General features: G+C 40.9%; 1 protein-coding gene and 1 long non-coding RNA gene across 3 annotated transcripts in view; one reads left to right on the forward strand and one right to left on the reverse strand.

The window, feature by feature from the left end:
- LOC130358392 (matrix metalloproteinase-18-like) overlaps positions 1-8,510 on the reverse strand; it is a 41,669-nt gene extending 33,159 nt beyond the window's left edge. Inside the window, exon 1 of the mRNA XM_056561579.1 lies at positions 8,385-8,510. The gene's annotated coding sequence lies outside the window, so the exon portion shown is untranslated. The remainder of the gene's footprint in view (positions 1-8,384) is intronic.
- The window catches only part of LOC130358394 (uncharacterized), a 100,519-nt gene that overhangs the window by 25,214 nt on the left and 58,834 nt on the right, over positions 1-16,471 (forward strand). The gene's annotated exons all lie outside the window — the stretch shown is intronic.

The following is a 16,471-nucleotide window of genomic DNA, read 5'->3' on the forward strand; positions in this document are numbered from 1 at the left end:
AGAAATGATCACTGGGACCTCCATTGATCATGAGTGCAGCTGCCCTGCGGGCTTTTACTAGACGTATTACCCCTTTCCTATGGGTTATTGCCTCTGACATAGCAGTTCACAATTCCACATTACAGAGATTGTACGAAGATGGTGTAGTCTGCCAACAGTTCTCAGGATTGTGGGTTCCAGGAGATCGTACCTGAATTACGTATTAATGGCATACAGGGGTTGGACAAAATAACTAGGTACACCCCCCCCCCCCATATTTGTACACAGACAAAGTGCTCTTTTGTCCCTTTTGTCAAGCTTTTACTTTCAATCACAGCTACTTCAGTCTGCAGATGTTCGATGGTCTCTACATTCTGCAATGTAACATGACTGTGAAAAAAGGGGGCATTACTGGTAATAGCAGGTGTGTCAGGAAGAGGTTAAAGGGTTACTCCCCTGGAAAACATTTTTATTAAATCAACTGGTGCCAGAAAGTTAAACAGATTTGTAAATTATTTCTATTAAAAAATCTTAATCCTTCCAGTATTTATCAGCTGCTATATGCTCCACAGGAAGTTCTTTTCTTTTTGAATTTTCTTTCTGTCTGACCACAGTGCTCTCTGCTGACACCTCTGTCCATGTCAGGAACTGTCCAGAGCAGGAGAGGTTTCTATGGGGATTTGCTCCTACTCTGGACAGTTCCTAAAATGGACAGAGGTGTCAGCAGAGAAGACTGTCCAGGGGAGTACCCCTTTAACCTCTTCCTGACACACCTGCCATTACCTTTTTCACAGTCATGTAGCTTATATCACTGTTGGTAAACCTTATTACATGTGCTGTTCTAAAAATCTGTTTATTTGCATTGGGGAGTAATATGTCAGACTCGACAGGGTGCCCACCTGGTAGGGGCCTCTGTGACCCGAGTTGATAGGTTTGTCGAGGTCTACTGTGTCCTTGATTGAATTGCAGAATGTAAAGACCACCGAACATCTGCAGACTGAAGCAGCTGTGGTCGAAAGTGAAAGCTTGACACAAGGGACAAAAGAGAACTTTGTAGCAAAAAATAACCAACATCTGTGTGCAGTGCATCTCTGCTGTTTGTAGCTAATTCAAGTGCCCTGTAAGTTTATTCTAGATGTAAGATTTTTTATTTTTTTTTATGTTGCTGGGGTCCAATGAAAAAAAAAAACACATCAAAATGTTGTCTTCCGGTTTCCTGCTAATTTCTCCAGATACACTTTCCGAAACGGACTTGTCTCAGTGATTGGCTGAGTGGGCTCAGAGCAGAGAAAAGCCCATCTCCAAAGTAGCAGCTAGAGTGTTTCATTGCAGCCCCAGCAACATATAAAAAATGTTAACATCTGGAATACCTCTTTAAACTTGCAGTCAACTCTGCAATACATTGAGGGGTCATCGTTTTGTGATTTTTGGCTACAATTTAACCAAATTCTGTTTTGTCACTTGGATCAAGCTTTGACTTTTGACCACAGCTACTTCCGTCTGCAGATGTTTTACTGTCACTGCATGATGAGAAGTAGCCCTCAACACACCTATTAACTCAACAACTCTGGTAACAGATGCCCCCTACCAGGCATGCACCAACAATCATTCTTTTTGGGACTCTTCCTGGTCTGACATATCATGCAAATAAACTGATTTTTAGATCAGATCAAGTGATAGCATTTCTCAATATTTAGCAATATAAGCTACGTGAAAGGGAACAAAGGGGTGTTACTGTTGATGGCAGGTGTGTCAGAAAGAGTTTAATAGGGGGGTCTAGTTATTAAGATAAATTCTTATTAAATCATCCATTATTCATTGAATAAAATGGCGCTGACAGGTCTCCATTGTGTTGTGCTGCACATTTGCCCCAGGTTTCATTCCACAATTAGTTTATAGATCAGTATCCACAGTAAATAATAACAGTTGCTATTGAATGTCTTCAGGGGTCAAGTCCTGGGGAAAAAAGTGTTGGAACTCACTCAAAATTTCCACTTAAAGGGGTACTAGACATCTTATACCCTATTCAAATGGCGCTGGGGACCCCCACGTTCTCCCTGCTGCACCTGCCATTCGTTTGGGTGCAGCGCCAGAGGCTCGTGACATCACAGTCATGGCCCCTCAATGCAAGTCTATGGGAGGGGGCGTGACGGCCATAGACTTCCATAGACGGCCATAACCTCCCATAGACTTGCATTGAGGGAGCATTACTGTGATGTCATAAGCCTCCGCCCCGCATCACCAGTCATCCGGCACGGAGCTAAGCTCGCCCCATGCACTGGATGTCTGGGGTGCCACAGCCGAGATGTCTAGGGGCAGAGTACCCCTTAAAGGGCTGGTCCTGCAGGACTCCTGCTAATGAGAACTGCGTTCCTGCTGTGGAAAAAGTGCAGGAATTCCATTCCCATGAGTTTCTGCAGGACTTGAGCCCTGAATGTGTTGTCTAATATTATAATATTTAATCGATGAAAAAGTAAAACTTTGCATGTTCGATCAAATGCTGCATCTCAGATGTATCATTTTTTCTACAAGAAAATGTTATATTGACCTGCAGGGACGCCATATGCCGGGGTCCATGTGGATTGCATTGCTGTAAACCTGAGCCCTTGGATTTAGTAGATGTAAAGGGAGGACACCTGAGAGTTTAATGTTTCGGTCTTTGTACTGACATTACCTTTTGGTTCTGACTCCAGCTATTGTGTTCTGACTATTCTTTGGCGTTAATTTGTTTGATACTTACCTGGTCTGTCTGACTACCCCATCTGCCCTTAAAGGGGTACTCTGCTGCTCACTCTGCTACAAACTGTTCCGAACATTGGAGCCGGCGCCGTGAGCTTGTCACGTCACGCCCCACCCCCTCAATGCAAGTCTACGGGAGGGGGCGTAACGGCCGTCACGCCCCCTGCCATAGACTTGCATTGCGGGGGTGCGGCGTGACGCCTGGAGGGGCTGGGCTCTGATGTCACAAGCTCCCGGCGCCGACTCAAGCGTTCAGTTTGTTCCAAACGCTGAGCAGCGGAGTCCCCCAGCTAGGCCCTGTAAACTTAGCCGCCAAGTTGGAGGCCACTACCTAGGGCGGATCGTTCATGTAGCTAGGGATAGTAGTGTGGGTGGAGCTCAGGGCTTCAATGTTACTCCAAACATTACAAGAGTGATGGTTAGTTTTTTTTACCTTCCAGGTTTGTTAAAGGGGTACTCCGGTGAAAACCTTTTTTCTTTTAAATCAACTGGTGGCAGAAAGTTAAACATATTTGTAAATTACTTCTATTAAAAAATCTTAATCCTTCCAGTACTTATTAGCTGCTGAATGCTACAGAGGAAATTCCTTTCTTTTTGGAACACTGATGACATCACGAGCACAGTTCTCTCTGCTGACATCTCTGTCCATTTTAGCAACCATGCATAGCAGATGCATAGCAGATGTATGCTAAGGGCAGCATGGTGGCTCAGTGGTTAGCACTGCTGCCTTGCAGTGCTGGGGACTTGGGTTCAAATCCCACTAAGGACAACAATAAATAAAGCGTTATTATTATTATTATTATAACGTCAGCAGAGAGAACTGTGCTCGTGATGTCATCAGAGAGCATTCCAAAAAGAAAAGAATTTCCACTGTAGTATTCAGCAGCTAATAAGTACAGGAAGGAGTAAGATTTTTTAATAGAAGTAATTTACAAATATGTTTAACTTTCTGCCACCAGTTGATTTAAAAGAAAAAAGGTTTTCACCGGAGTACCCCTTTAAGAATATGTGGAAATAAGGAGCACAGCACAGTCTTACACCGCCCATGAGGAATGGGATTGAGCCCATTTGGGCTGGGGTCGTCCTCTCTACGGTCTCCATAACAGGCAAAATGAAAGCAACATTTATTTTATTATAAATCACAAAACAGGATTTAGAATTCTTGAAAGTTAGAAATTTGAATGTCCATTTCCAGAGAGAAAGGTACAAAACCGGCATCATAAATAGAAAAAAACAAACAAGTCATTTATAAGATCATAAGCCCATAAACTCCATGAACCACGGACAATTAGTGTCTAAGCAATGTTCTTTTGTGTGCACAACACAGACTTTAAAAAAAAGAATTATAAGAATCAGAGTCTTCTGTCCATATGTAAATTATTATCTATTTAACCATTGATTAAATGCATAAGACCAAATAGTTTTGTCTAGGACAAGAAAGTGTCTCAAAAATTTGGGAAATTCCCTGGTCGGTTCCACTGGTGCTCGGAATTACTGTCAGTACTTAGTGTCTACTCAGCATGTGAGTATGAGTGAACAGTGTGCAGCCAATCCCTCGCCAGTCTTGGGAAGCGCCAAAGAGAATGGAAAATTGGATTCATTCATGGAAATAGACATGGGTCAATGGAAACCCGAAAGACTGTAAACATTAGCAAGCAGGAAGGGGGATGGGGATATGACGAGAATTGACTTTGGTAAGATGCAGGGTGAAATCCCTCTGAAGTAAATTAGCATCTGGCAGCCTTCACTTGGACGTGCGGCGTATACAACTGGAACAAGTCTGCGCCAATAATAGCTGTAGCTACTAGAGTGAAGAAATCCTGAAGAAATAACTAGTAGGTTATACAGAGGACAGAAAGGATTTGCCATTTTCATGGCCTAGGTGTTGTAGACTTTTTATTGAGCCGATTTTTGCAATACTACCACCTCTTTCATCTACATTGTCAACCACTAAATATCCAAAACCCTTTTGCCCAATACTTTTTGCACTTAAGGGGCCTCATTTACTAAGCTGAAACCGACCAGTTTTTGTCTGGTTATTTTGGCGCAGAGTGTCTGAGACAGTGTGCGCCTGGAAAATCCAACAAACCAGACATTGCACTGTGAAAAGCTGAACAAGGGGCGTGGTCTGTCGCAAAGAGGCGTGGCCGACCCAACTGATTTACTATTGAATTCACAGAAAATTCTGTGAGTAAATGGCTGGAAATATCGACCTAGAAAAAGCTGGTCAGAAAATGTTCCCGACTTTTCCCAATAGTAAATAAAGAGGAATCCTGCAAGTCTGAAACAACTTTTCCCACTAGTAAAAACCTGAAAAACCAATCACTTAACACTTAAAAAAAAGGCCCATCCTTACACATACCTGTCATATCACAGAAAAAAACAATGCTTCTATATGTTACTCACTAGGTCATATAGATTCAATACATGTCTTTTTTATGAGTCTAGCTTCTGTATTTGGCTCATAAATTCCTCTGTTCTGCTGCTCACTCATTCTGACATCCACTGCTCAGGAAGGGGAGTGTCCGAGGCAATCACTGAGCCCGCCCTCACTCTCCATGCATTCACTTCCTCCCTGGGTCTCCTCATCCATTCATTGTAGGCTGCTCTGTAACCCCTCCTCTCTGTTTTGATGCTGCAGTCTGATAGGACAGGAGTGAGCATAGAGTGCTAGTCCTGCCCTCACTTCCTGGACTTTGTCCCAGCCTGTGCTTTAGCTAGGACAAAGATGATGCTGCAGCCAGACAGGATTATGTTCTAGACAGTGTGGGGACCCCTTGTTGTCTTTTTATAAGCCATAATTTCTATAAACAAAATGTTATAAAGGATATTAAAAAGGTTATTGTTTTACCAAGGTGTACAACATATGAAAAGGTTTTGATTCTGACAGTGCCCATTTAAATGACAGATAATCATCATAGACATATCCTTGCACAATTCAATGCATTGTACCATCACAGGGAACACTTCAGGAGCTATGTTTAGGTAGTACCTAAAATCGGATAACATACCTACCTACTTACCTAATATGGGTGCACTGCCTACCTACCTTTATAATGTTGGGCGCCTACCTACTTCCCTAAGAGGGGACCAACTGACCTAATATGGACTACCTAATCACTTACCTAATATGAAATGGCCTATCTACATACTTACCTAATATGGGGAGAGGGGGGGGGGGCTAGATACCTAATATGGAAATTTACCTACTTACCTTTTAGGGGGTCTAGGTTCTGTGACCTCAGAAAACTCTCCCCCAGTCTCCACACTCAGTCTGGTCAGTGCCTACTGATTGCAGTCCAAATGGTTCAAACCTATGCCCAGAGACTCTCTTGTATGTTAAATATTGTACAGTAGGTAGACCCTCATTTTAGGTAAGTATTCCCCTATATGAGATACACAAAGGCTCTGATTAGTTGCTTTATTGAAAGAGAGAGCTAATAGTGGTCTATGAGAGATTATGAGAGGACAATGGTTTACTTGAAACTCTGCACCACAGAGAATGAGGCACCAACTACAGTCTCACACTGCTGCCCCTTTCTTCGCTTTTGCCTTCTACTCCCATGATGGGGGTCCTGCATAAAAAGCAAGCCCGGAGCAGGTGGTCTTTTGCCCCAGTGACATGTTTGGTTGTGGTTACCTAGTTTTGTCTTTCACCACCAATGCTTCTATGGGTCTCACCTTTACCTCCAATGATTGGGGGTCTCTCACATTAAAGGGGTTATCCAGGAAAAAACTATATATATATATATATACAAAGAATAAGTCAGTTAGTTGATACTAAACTATTATATGGACCTGGCCTACAGGTGCACGCTACTAGGCTAGATATACAGCAACAGAAGAATGCAGCAGCACACTGCCAGCACAAGGATATAGGTGCAACATGAATATGCAGATAAAACATGGAGAGCTATACAGCTATGGTGTGATAGATGCAAATGTGAAACTATGAAATAGTGAGGCACTTAGCTCGCAAATTTGTCTCCGCCGGCGGTCAAATAGCTTGGAGGTCCATATAATAGTTTGGTATCAACTAAAGTGCTGGCTGACTTATTCTTTGTCTGTATTGCACATACGGGGGAGTGGCTACCTCCATGTTGGCCTTGCACCCCACCCACCTCTATCAGGTGTGTATATAAGGTGTCTTGGATGTTCCAGATCCTGCCATGCTTACTGAACTGTTCACACATAGGCATATTCACAGTGTAGGGTCCGTCCTAATGAGGCCACCTTATCGCGGTGGGACGGTCCAAGCTATTTGACCGTTGGCGGAGACAAATTTGCGAGCTAAGTGCCTCACTATTTCATAGTTTCATATTTGCATCTATTACACCATAGCTGTATAGCTCTCCATGTTTTATCTGCATATTCATGTTTCACCTATATCCTTGTGCTGGCAGTGTGCTGCTGCATTCTTCTGTTGCTATATATATATATATATATATATATATATATATCAACTGGCTCCAGAAAGTTAAGCAGATTTGTAACTTACGTCTATTAAAAAATCTTAATCCTTTCAGTACTTATGAGCTTGTGAAGTTAAGGTTGTTCTTTTCTGTCTAAGTGCTCTCTGATGACACCTGTCTCGGGAACCTCCCAATTTAGAAGCAAATCCCCATAGCAAACCTCTTCTAAACTGGGCGGTTCCCGAGACAAGTGTCATCAGAGAGCACTTAGACAGAAAAGAACAACTTAACTTCAGCATCTCATACGTACTGAAAGGATTAAGATTTTTTAATCGAAGTAATTTACAAATCTGTTTAACTTTCTGGAGCCAGTTGATATATAATTTTTTTTTTTTCCTGGATAACCCATTTAATTGAGCCCTATATCAGGTAGCCAAAGTCACTGGTAATAATATGTTTAATCAGCTATAAAATAACATTCTACCCTATGGTATTGATAACCAAGGTCCCAGTGAAACAGGCAATATCCCATCATTGGCTTTGAATGAAAGGGCATGAACATTCCTCTCCCGGAGGATAAATCACTAGCATTATTGGGGATTTATTTCTATTTACCCTCTTCTATAATGTGTGTTTAAGTGAAAAGAAATGTAAGAAGACGGATTTCTGTTTGCCCCATAAATCTCCTTAGTTTGCTGGGTAAACATGACTCTTAAAAAGAAAACTTACTGTTCAGTTATCCTGTATAGAGGTTGTCACTCATGGCTTCTCTTACGGTAGCAGAATACAGAGTTCATACGCAAAGTTCTATTGATTCAATAAGGAGTGCTGCATTATGTGTTCCCTGAAATGAAGTGCACTAATATTCCCTACAGCTAAGTGGAGGTAAGCATCTAGCCAGACAAAACTTGTGCCGATGGTATTTATTTCTACTGTATATATATATATATATATATATATATATATATATATATAAAAATATATATATATCTCGTATATACTCAGCACTATTTTACGTGCTGAAAACACCCCCCTCGGCTTATACTCGAGTGAACTCTCCGCCTGTCAATGCCTTCTCGGTGGTCTTCAACCTGCGGACCTCCAGATATTGCCAAACTACAACTCCCAGCATGCCCGGCTGTCCGGGCATGCTTAGAGTTGTAGTTTTGAAACCTCTGTAGGTCCGCAGGGTGAAGACCCCTGCGGCCTTCGTCATTATCCAGACCCCCCCCCCCCCTTTAGTTTTCTACTCACCTCCCCTCGGTGGGAAGGAAGAGTGAGCTGGTCCGGGCCATCTATGCTGCAAGGACCGTCCGGTGGGGAAGGTTAGTCGTTGCGGGCTGTCCATTTTCTCCGGGAGGCCCTTTTCTCCACGCTCCGGGCCTGCCCCAGACTAGTGACGTTGCCTTGACGGCGACGCACAGGGACATCCATTTGCAGCCTGAGCATGAACGTCCCTGTGCGCTGTCGTCAAAGTAACGTCACTAGTCCGGGGCAGGCCCGGAACGTGGAGAAGAGGGCCCCCCCCGGTGAAAGTGGACAGCCCAGAACGACTAACCCTCCCCACCGGACGGTCCCTGCAGCATAGATGGCCCAGACCAGTTCACCCTTCCTTCCCACCGAGGGAAGGTGAATAGAAAACTAAAGGGGGTCTGGATGATGACGAAGGCCGCAGTGGTCTTCAACCTGCGGACCTCCAGAGGTTTCAAAACTACAACTCCCAGCATTCCCGGACAGCCGATGGCTGTCCGGGCATGCTGGGAGTTGTAGTTTTGTAACATCTGGAGGTCCGCAGGTTGAAGACCACTGAATTGAAGGGATTGACAGGCGGTGATAATGAAGATGGGGGGGGGGGGATGATGACGGGGGTCTGGATGATGACATGGGGGGATGATGTATTTCCCTCCCTAGGCTTATAGTCGAGTCAATAACTTTTCCTGGGTTTTTGGGGTGAAATTAGGGGCCCCGGCTTATATTCGGGTCAGCTTATACTCGAGTATATATGGCAATTAAAAAAAAAAATGTTTTATATGCTATACATATGCACTAAATTATGGGAAAGAAAATACACTTCTTCCCGCAAAAAGACTTCAAATCAATAAAAAAAACATGAACGCAGGATTGTCCAAATGAGGGAATAAAAACATTTCTCTTGGCTCTCCTCTCCATGTTGCGGGAACCTGGCATGGTAACCCCCCGTCCATTTGACTTGACGGGGGCCGCCTCTCCAGGGTGCTCATGTTGTAGTCTGCCTCCTGGCATCCACTCACCCACCTTTGCTTCTGTACTTGTTACTCGATGCAGTTCCTTATAGCTTCCCCAATTCACTTCCTACCATGTAGATTCATATTACAGAATACATATAGGTCATATACACAAATTTCATTGTTGTGGATAACAAAAAATCATCCCAATGTGGTTCTACATGGTTCTTCATGCATGCCATGGCACTCCTCTTCCCTGGAACACAAAGGGACAAAAATTTGTTAAAAATAATTTTTTTTAAAAAAGGTTACAGTCTCCTATAACAGTTTAGAGCATGTAAACATACATTGGAAGTCCCGCACTTGGGATATTTAACAAATTACAAATGTTGTGATTAATCTTAAACTCAATATTCAATCCCAGGCGATTTAAAGCCTGGAGCCTCCTCTTCAGGTGACCCACCCTATCCCCACCTTTTTTCAAGGGGGTGAAGTGGTCGATCAACTTGAAGCAGAGATCTTTTTCCGTGTGGCCATGTTCGCTCAAATGTTTAGAAACAGGGAGATCTTGTTTTTTCTTGCGGATAGTATAGCGTTGGTGGTTAATGCGTGTTTCAAAGTCCCAAGTTGTCTCCCCTATGGGCACAACAGGACGTACACTACATATGATGAGTTACACGTTAAATAATGTCTGATCTTGTAATCAACCCCCGTCCCTGGATGTACAAAAGTATTACCCTTGCACATGAGCAAGATCTACAAAGGAAACATCCTAGGTTCATCAACGTTATAAACCTCTGACTAGTCCCTGGGGTGCACACATCTGCCCTCACCAAGCGATCCTTAAGATTGCCGGACCTCTGATATGCCATCATGGGAGGATTTTTAAACTCTTCCACTCTCCCGAAACCATCCCCCAGGATGTGCCAGTGTTTCCTCAGAACACTGGAAAGCCTGCCCGAGAGCTCCGAGAAAGTGGTGACAAAAGTGATTCTGGGTCCAACCTCTTTTTACTTTTTGTGCATTAAATCATGCCTGCTCTTCATAAGTACTTCATGTTTACTTGAAATTAACAATTTCTTGGGGCATCCACACTCTGAGAAGTTGGACATCATTCTAACAAGCGCCGGCTCCAATTTTGATTCTGAGCTAACTATCCTTTTTGCTCATAACATTTGACTAGTAGGTAAGGAACGTAACATTGGTTTTGGTTGTTGACTTTCGTACTTGAGAGTTGGAATCAGAAGTCTTAACAAATAGATCTGTGTTTAAACAACAGCCATCTATTGGCACCATTGTGTCTAAGAATTGTAGCGAATTTGGGGAGTGTGTCAAGGTAAACTTGATATTCGGATGTACACTGTCAAAATACTCATGAAACGCAAGTAATTGCGCCTTGCCGCCCACCCAGAGGAGAAAGATGACCTCAATGTATCTCCACCACTCCAGCACATAGCTGAAGTGGTGGGACACATAGACGCTCTCCTCCTCCAGGTGGGAAGCAAACACGTTGTTATAGGTTGGCGCAACTTTTGTCCCCATGGGAGTCCCCACTCATTGTATATAAAACTGTTCGTTGAATTTGAAATAGTTTTTTGTAAGAACCACATCCAATAACTGTATTATTAGTTCTGTTTGCTCTGGCAGAAAATCCTCCATGATGGTGTCCCTGGTTGCCAGGATACCTCTATCATGTGGGATATATATATAGTGAGGATAAAAAGTTTGGGCATCCCAGGTAAAAATTTGTATAAATGTGCATAAAGAAGCCAAGGAAAGATGGAAAAATCTCCAAAAGGCATTACATTACAGATTAGACATTCTTATAATATGTCAACAAAAGTTAGATTTTATTTCCATCATTTACACTTTCAAAATAACAGAAAACAAAAAAACGGGGTCTGCAAAAGTTTGGGCACCCTGCAGGATTTATAGCATGCACTGCCCCCTTTGCAAAGCTGAGACCTGCCAGTGTCATGGATTGTTCTCAATCATCATCTGGGAAGACCAGGTGATGTCAATCTCAAAGGTTTTAAATGCCCAGACTCATCTGACCTTGCCCCAACAATCAGCACCATGGGTTCTTCTAAGCAGTTGTCTAGAAATCTGAAACTGAAAATAGTTGACGCTCACAAAGCTGGAGAATGCTATAAGAAAATAGCAAAACATTTTCAGATGTCAATATCCTCAGTTCGGAATGTAATTAAGAAATGGCAGTCATTAGGAACAGTGGAAGTTAAAGCAAGATCTGGAAGACCAAGAAAAATATCTGACAGAACAGCTCGCAGGATTGTGAGAAAAACTATTCAAAACCCATGTTTGACTGCACAATCCCTCCAGAAAGATCTGGCAGACACTGGAGTTGTGGTACACTATTCCATTATAAAGAGATACTTGTACAAATATGGTCTTCATAGAACAGTCATCAGAAGAAAACCTCTTCTACGTCCTCACCACAAAAATCAGCGTTTGAACATTGCAAATTAACATATAGACAAGCCTGATGCATTTTGGAAACAAGTTCTGTGGACCGATGAGGTTAAAATTTAACTTTTTGGCCGGAATGAGCAAAGGTACGTTTGGAGAAGAAGGGGAACAGAATTTAATGAAAAGAACCTCTGTCCAACTGTTAAGCATGGGGGTGGATCAATCATGCTTTGGGGTTGTATTGCAGCCAGTAGCACAGAGAACATCTCTTGAGTAGAAGGAAAAATGGATTCAATGAAATTTCAACAAATTTTGGATGCTAACTTGATGCCATCTGTGAAAAAAAAGAGAGGATGGCTTCTACAAATGGATAATGATCCTAAACACACCTCGAAATCCACGGGGGATTACATAAAGAGGTGTAAACTGAAGTTTTTGCCATGGCCTTCACAATCTCCTGACCTCAACATAATTGAAAATCTGTGGATGGACCTTCAAAGAGCAGTGTGTGACAGACAGCCCAGAAATCTCAAAGAACTGGAAGACTTTTGTAAGGAAGAATGGGTAAAGATACCTCAAACAAGAATTGAAAGACTCTTGGCTGGCTACAAAAAGCGTTTACAAGAGGTGATACTTGCCAAAGGGGGCAGTACAAGATATTAACTCTGCAGGGTGCCCAAACTTTTGCAGATGCCATTTTTTTTTTCTGTTGTTTTGAAAGTATAAATGATGGAAATAAAATCTAACTTTTGTTGACATATTATAAGAATGTCTAATCTGTAATTTGATGCCTTTTGGAGATTTTTCTATCTTTCCTTGGCTTCTTTATGCACATTAATAATTTTTTTTACCTGGGGTGCCCAAACTTTTGATCCCCACTGTATACAAGCTTACAATGTCCAGGGATGCTAGGATGGTGCCATCTGGAACAAAACATTTTTTAATCTTTCCCAAAAATCTGGTGTCCTGTATACATGATTTTGCTTTACAGGCATAGGGACGTAGGACCTTGTCGAAAAATATTGAGATATGACTCATTACAGAATACCTCCCGGACACGATTGGACGGCCGGGAGGGTTCTGCAGTGACTTGTGTATTTTTGGTAGTAAGTAGAAAAATGGTGTAACAGGATGTTGAACAATGAGGTACTCTGCTAATTGTTTATCGACAAGGCCCTTCTCCAGTGCAGTGGTAATAATAGATTTAATTAGGTGCTCCACCTCCCATCTTGGGTCATTAGATACCTTCTGATAGGTGTTGGAATAAGCCAACTGTCTTATAGCCTCGGCGATATATTTGGACTTGTCCATCACCACAACCACCTCGCCTTTATCGGCGGGTTTGATAACCAGGTTGAGGTCATGGACAAGCCCATCAATCACCGAGATTTGTTGACGGTTTAAATTAGGGGAGAGGAGAGGTACGCGTCCCCATCACCTGCGATGCGCTGATAAACCCAGCTCACTACTTTAATGATGCACTCCATCCTATGGCTGCAGAGCATTACCCTAACTCACTCCCAAACATGCAATGACAGGCCGGTCTTGCCCTTAAGCAAGATGGCACCGGCGGAGTTCACAATCATATCGTGTGTGCGCACAGTGTACGTCCCTTCTGCAATGTTTATACACATCGTCATCTCCTGCCTGTTGCCAGAAACGCTAGACAGGACACTAAGGTATAACGGATGAACTATATGCACCTGTACACTTAATAATTGTAATTAATATACAGCCTATGTATGAACCTCGTGTATGAAATCTTACTCTGCACAATGTATGTATATGTAATCATTTGTTATAATGATGCACTACAATGATAATCCTTTGCACTTTGTACCATTTGTTGCTTGACAATGGCCGTGTGAGATCGCCGAAACGTCGCTCTGATGTTTGGTGAATAAAGCCGTACACCTTCTTCACCGTAATCTGTGTGCTGCTACCTTCTTTCAAGTGTATCTATGTATCTCATATTTATCTATCTATCTCATATCTATCTATCTATCTGTCTCATATTTATCTATCTATCTCATATCTATCTATCTATCTCATATTTATCTATCTATCTCATATCTATCTATCTATCAATCTCATATTTATCTATCTATCTATCTCATATCTATCTATCTCATATCTATCTATCTCATATCTATCTATCTATCAATCTCATATTTATCTATCTATCTATCTCATATCTATCTATCTCATATCTATCTATCTCATATCTATCTATCTCATATCTATCTATCTCATATCTATCTATCTATCTATCTCATATTTATCTATCTCATATCTATCTATCTATCTATCTCATATCTATCTATCTATCTCATATTTATCTATCTATCTATCTCATATCTATCTATCTCATGTCTATCTATCTGTCTCATATCTATCTATCTATGTATCTCATATCTATCATCTATCTCATATCTATCTATCTATCTCATATATATCTATCTATATATCTCATATCTATCTATCTAACCACAGAATAAGTTGGCCAGCACTATTGATTCCACACTATTACATGGACCTGGCTTACAGGTGCAGGCTGCTGGGCAAAATATACAGCAACAGGAGAATACAGCAGCACACTGCTAGCACAAAGATGTAGATAAAACATGAGTATATAGATGAAACATGAGTATATAGATAAAACATGAAAAGCTATACAGCTGTAGTGGTGGGACGGTCCAAGCTATTTGGCTACCAAATTTGCAAGCTAAGTACCTCACTGTTTCATAATTTCATATTTTCATTTGTTGCACTACAGCTGTATAGCTTTTCATGTTTTATCTATATACTCATGTTTGATCTATATACTCATGTTTTATCTATATCTTTGTGCTGGCAGTGTGCTGCTGTATTCTCCTGTTGCTATCTATCTCATATCTATCTATATATCTCATATCTATCTATCTCATATCTATCTGTCTCATATCTATCTATCTCATATCTATCTATCTATCTATCTATCTCATATCTATCTATCTCATATCTATCTATCTCATATCTCTCTATCTATCCATCTATCTATCTCATATATATCTATCTCATATATATCTATCTCATATCTATCTATCTCATATCTATCTATATATCTCATATCTATCTATCTCATATCTATCTGTCTCATATCTATCTATCTCATATCTATCTCATATCTATCTATCTCATATCTATCTATCTCATATCTCTCTATCTATCCATCTATCTATCTATCTCATATATATCTATCTCATATATATCTATCTCATATCTATCTATCTCATATCTATCTATCTCATATCTTTTTATCTATCTATCTCATATCTATCTATCTCATATCTATCTATCTCATATCTATCTATCTCATATCTATCTATCTATCTATCTATCTATTTATTTATCTCATATCTATTTATCTCATATCTACCTATCTATCTATTTCATATCTATCATCCATATACACTAATAATGTATGCAGATTGAGTCTAGCCTGATAATATTACACATAATATTGGGAAATAAATCATCACTAAACCACGAAAATAATGCAAATGATGCAACAAGTCTTAGAAGCAGCGGTCTGTGCGGATAAACATCTGTTTACACTCATTAACCTTGTATATTCCAGTGTAGAAACGTGTCACGGACTTCCTCCCCGGGAAATGATCATGTAAATTTCCCAATATTCTTCTTAAGTAGCCAGACAATCCAAGCTGGGAGATGTCACTCTAGAATCCTTCTCGTAGAAGGAAAGATATTTTTAACATAGGATAGACATGTTTATCCCACACAGATTTGTATTTACTTACTGTGGATTTACCCACCACATCTGCTGGAAGGTTGTTCCAAGCATCTTCATTTCGACACTAATCCTTCTGTAACACAAAAATCTGTAACACAAAAATCGGTAACACAAAAAAAAAAAATTATGACGAGAGTGCACAAGAACAGGTCACATTAGGAAAATATACCTTTATAGAACATAATTATCAATATAAAACCATACATAAAAAAAATAGCAGCACCAGAACACATACTGAGAGGTTAGTATGGACGAAAGGGGCACATAAACCAGGATGCAAATAATATACAGTACCAAGTAAATAAAAATACTAATGGACGCACTAACAAATCTATTAAAGTGAATAAGTGAAAAGGGTAAGTAGCAATATTGTATTCTATTGCTTATGTGCCCCTCTCGTTCATATTACCTTTCAGTATGTGTCCTGGTGCTTCGGTTTTATTATGTATGTTTTTACATTGCTAATCATGTTTATTAAAGGTATATTTTTCTTTATGTGACCTGTTTTCGTGCACTCTTTTCAAAATGTTTTTTTTTTTTTTTGGGGGGGGGGGGGGTGGAGGGGATGACCACCCCCCCCCCCCCACCCCCCCAAAAAAAATTTTTCTTTTTTGAAAAGAGTGCCCAAAAACAGGTCACATAAAGAAAAATTGTTGGCAGTGTGGCAGTGTGCACACTTACCCACAGTTTGTAGGGATTCTTTAACCCCTTAAGGACTCAGGGTTTTTCCGTTTTTGCACTTTCATTTTTTCCTCCTTACCTTTTAAAAATCATAACCCTTTCAATTTTCCACCTAAAAATCCATATTATGGCTTATTTTTTGTGTCACCAATTCTACTTTGCAGTGACATTAGTCATTTTACCCAAAAATGCACGGCGAAATGGAAAAAAAATAATTGTGCGACAAAATCGAAGAA

The sequence above is a fragment of the Hyla sarda genome, chromosome 2, assembly GCF_029499605.1.
Source record: "Hyla sarda isolate aHylSar1 chromosome 2, aHylSar1.hap1, whole genome shotgun sequence".
Classification (NCBI taxonomy): domain Eukaryota; kingdom Metazoa; phylum Chordata; class Amphibia; order Anura; family Hylidae; genus Hyla; species Hyla sarda.